The sequence below is a fragment of the Coffea arabica genome, chromosome 9e (genome assembly GCF_036785885.1).
Source record: "Coffea arabica cultivar ET-39 chromosome 9e, Coffea Arabica ET-39 HiFi, whole genome shotgun sequence".
NCBI lineage: Eukaryota > Viridiplantae > Streptophyta > Magnoliopsida > Gentianales > Rubiaceae > Coffea > Coffea arabica.
In genome coordinates this window covers 17,996,253-18,000,562 of record NC_092327.1, presented here as the reverse complement: position 1 = coordinate 18,000,562, position 4,310 = coordinate 17,996,253, and the positions used below count along the sequence as shown (strand labels likewise).

Genomic DNA, 4,310 nt, shown 5'->3' with positions numbered 1-4,310 from the left:
CATAATATCTTCTCTCTTGGCAGCCTTGACCGAAATTAGTGGTCAAGAAAGGCAAGAAAGAAAGAGAAAAGAAAGGGTGGTGGTGGTGACACTTGTCACCACCTCATGGCTTCTTACCCAAGACCAACCTTAACCATTTAACTCCAACACTTAGCTATTCTTCCTCATTTTCTGCTGGAGCTGGCCGAGAGCAACAAGGAGAGAAACTCCAAGGGAAAAATCTTTCATTTCATCTCCAAATCCAACAAATAAGTGAGGAATCGAGCGAAGTAAACCGATTAAACTTGTTTTCTAGTGACTAGCTAGTGAGTGGTGGTGTGATTCTTGAAGGGGAGAGCTTGTGCTACTCTTGGTGACTTTTATTCAAGGTAAGAGAGTTATCTCTCCAAGTTTTACATCTAATCTTGTTAAATTAAGTTTAGTAGTTGATTATAGTGGTGAGATTATGGATGATTAGCAAGTTTTAGTAGTTTTCCCCAATTTAATTGATGAACTAGGGCTGTGGAATTTCTGCCCAACTTGATGTGTGATACTTGTATGTTACCATTGAGGTTTTATAAGGTGTTTTGGGAGTGATTGGAGTGAGAAATTAGGGAAAATTTCACTAGAAACTACAAATTCCAGATTTCTGGAAAATTCTTGATCATTTCTGTCCGAATTTGTATCTATGTGTTAGAGGACGAATTGGCCTTGGGTCAAAGAAGGAAAGTTGTAGAGAATGGTATTTTATAGGTGCCTATAAAATTTCAGCTCAATCGGAGCAACGCAGAACGTGAAAAGTCCAAAATACCCCTACTGTTTTAAGAATTTCCCAGCAGTCCGTTTCTTCAGTTCAGTCCAGTTTATCACGATTTTTGACCAGGATCCATTCTGATTTAGCTCTGGGCCAAAACATAAAAGTTGTAGTGTTCTGAAGTAGCTTTAAAATTCCTCAAAGAAAACCTGATTCGGACTTGTGTACACTGAGTTATGTCCATTGCAGTGTTCTGCGTTCAAACAGCCGGTGAATTGGTTTCTGGTTTAGTACTGGTTTAGTAATCTGAGATTTTGACTAAGTTACGTTAGGAAATGGACTAAGTGACCTTCATGAATGTTGTGGTTCTGTGTCTTAGCTTCGAAATGGCACAGGTTTCATCTTAATCCGATAAGCGTAGCCTTGGATATGTTATTTCCGCATTGGTACGTCAAATCTGTCTTGAACTAAATTGCGTTTCTGCACTTGTACTTAATACGATTCTTGTTATTATGATATTGTGAGCCTGTGGAATGGCTCTTGGCTTGAATTGTTTTATGTGTAATGTTGGGTGGTTGTTGAAGAAAAATAATGAAGCCTAAATGGCTGGAAATTAGGTAAACACAAAGGGCATGCTGTCCGAATTTTTACTCGAGGTCTAGAAAACTCTCTTTGTGACTTGAGTGAAGGTTAAGTGATTATTCCTTGAACTATCGAGGACCTTTGTCATTTGTTTATCAAGGGTTATATGTTAGGACTTGGCCGAACTTGTACCCTTAGGAAAACGATATGAATCACTACGAAACCGTTTTATTTGCACTTATGACTCAAGAGTCATCTTCAAGCAAAAATGTTATCAAATTTTTCAGTTTGAAGAGCGAGCAACTATTTCACGACTACTCTCCAAGTGAATTCCAGTTTCTTGATTTTGATTGAATAAAACGTCTAAGTTTCGAATCTTAGTCATATTTCAAAGTTCTCAAACTGAGTTTTATCGCAGATTTGGACTCCGAACCCGGAGTATACCCTGAAAGTGATCAATAAAGGCACTATATCTTTTGGTGAGTGCTTTCAAATACTGAATTGAACTTGATACTTGAACTTGATACATGACCAATATGAGTACATGTTATATACGTGAATTGATAGGGCAAGAGTGTACTTTATCGCACTTGCCCTTACGTGATATACTTGTTTATTGATTGCAATTGACTTGATATACTCGTTCATGATGTGCGCACTTCCTGGAATTCCGGAAACCCTGTGGCGAGTTACTCGAGTCGAGCCGGCAAGGGCCTGGTCGATTAGATAACAAACCCTGGGTCACTTGTAATGTCGAGTGGAGTGTTATCTCCTCGACTAACGGTATACTCGAGTATTACCACCCATGTTTATTGAGGATTTTGGGCCCAGTAGGGGGTGTGAATGGTGGACGGAGAGTCGTGTAAGTGGTGTTCTACTGGATTGGTTACTTACTTGAAAGTTGACGGAGTGTCAACTACTACGTGATCAAGCTTCTGGTAATGAAATGGGAATTTGGCTCCTGAGAGTCATCCGTATCCTTATACTTTGGAGTGATTATTGCTTATTGGATTATTGTTGCTTGTGAAAAACTTCTACACTCGCTCATTTTGAGATTGCTACTTGACGTGTTATTGTTCACATTTATGAACTCTTCATGCTCGTTACTTTGCTATATCGAAACTTGTACAAAAAAAAAATAATGGTCAATTTGCTATTTGGAACCTCACTGGGCTTTTAGCTCATACCACGCTATTTGTTTTCCTTACAGGGATACGAGTGACGCGCGAGACTTGTAAAAGCTAGCGTAGCCTTTTGTTTTGACTTTTGACTTTTTGGTCTTGTACTCGCGCTATTCCTCGAATGGAACATGATGTACTTGGATTGTATACGTTTTGAGCTAGTTTGGTGTATTAAGACTTTGTACCCCGTTTTCTATCAATGTAAATTATAAGCTTGAATTGTGAATGTTAATTATGGTTCATGGATGTGTGTACATGACTCGATTGAGTTAGTGAGTGAGTCCTGGCGAGAGCTGGACAGGCGGTCCGCCGAACCCTTTGGTATGCCTTAGGGGGAGGTGGGGTCGTCACAATTATTTTCAATGTTTCTCGATCGGCTCTTGTTTTGAGTATTTCCTCGCGTAATCACTTTTATTTTTACATTAGGCACCATTAGAATTACGGACGGACGAAGGAGTGGTCGAGGTCGTGGGTGAGGGTCTAGGCAACCTCAAGTAGATGATCAGGGATCGGCAACTGGGTCGACTCAGGGACAAGGAAATTTAGAGGGTCATCAAGTGGCTACTGCCATTAATTGGATGACTGATATCCTTGAGCGGTTAGTCGAGAGACAGAGTCCAGGACCACTTAACCAGCCCAAGGGCCAGGATAGAGGGGAAGATAGGGTTTTGGAGAGGTTCCTGAAATTTAACCCGCCTAAATTTACTGGAGAGCCCGACCCCGAGGCAGCGGAGAATTGGTTGGAGAGAATGGCCAACATATTTGCCGCCTTAGACTATACCGAAGATAGGCGAGTGAATTTTGCTGCCTTTCAATTTGAGGGAGTGGCACGTGCCTGGTGGGACATGATGAAGGGAAAGTGGGAAAGAGTCCAAACCCTTTGGACTTGGGAGAATTTCACGAGGGTGTTCAACGAGAAGTTCCTTCCACCTCTGATCCAAGAGAAATGGAAGGACAAGTTCATAAAGTTGAAACAAGGAACTCTTAGTGTAGCGGAGTATGAAGGAAAATTTAATAAGCTGTCTATGTACGCTCCCGAATTGGTGACCAACGAGCGGAAAAGGATAAGACGGTTTGTACAAGGGCTTAATGTAAAAATCCAGGAGGGCTTGGCTGCGGCCCAAATCTCTACGTTTACTGAAACTCTAGCGAAAGTGCAAAGAGTCGAGAGTGCGAGAATGCAAGTTAGGGATTTTAACAATAAGAAAAGGAACTTTTCTAGTCATACTTCCGAACAGGCTAGTAAAAGTGCTCCACCTTCCAAGATAGGAAGAGGAATGGGAAGAGTAAGGACTGCTGGAGTTTCAAGGGGAGTTTTACCCAGAGGAGGTCGTAGTGGATCAGTTCAAGCTAGAGGAGTGCCTTTTAGTGGTTCGGCAGTGACACCTCAAGTTACTTGTGGTTATTGTGGCAAATCAAACCACTCAGAAAATGATTGTTGGAGGAAGTCGGGAAAGTGTTTGTTCTGTGGTAGAGCTGAACACCAACTCGCAAGTTGTCCGAAGGCGCCAAAAATAGGAGGTAGCACTCAAAGGCCAGAAAAGTCAACCTCTAAGCAGACTAGTGCTGGAGGAAGTCGACCTAGAGTACCAGCTAGAGTTTATGCACTGGATCATCAACAGATTCCCGATGCGACTGAGGTGGTTGAAGGTACGATCCCTATTTTTCACCGTTTAGCTAAGATTTTAATTGATCCGGGTGCAATCCATTCTTTTGTAAACCCTAATTTCATGAGTGGAATAGACTTGAAGCCAATTAATTTACCTTATGATTTAGAGGTTAGAACACCTACTGGGGATCAAAGTTTACTAGCT

General features: G+C 41.5%; 1 long non-coding RNA gene across 2 annotated transcripts; it reads left to right on the top strand.

Moving 5' to 3' along the window:
- The first annotated feature begins 273 nt into the window (after nt 1-273).
- On the top strand, nt 274-2,728 carry LOC113709487 (uncharacterized). 2 transcript variants are annotated; one of them, XR_011821567.1, is made up of 3 exons: nt 274-368; nt 1,734-1,794; nt 2,526-2,728. It is a non-coding gene; the product is annotated as an uncharacterized lncRNA (long non-coding RNA). The 2 variants fall into 2 exon arrangements; XR_003452715.2 differs by lacking the exon at nt 274-368 and having other exon boundaries at nt 1,578-1,794.
- Nucleotides 2,729-4,310: the final 1,582 nt, after the last annotated feature.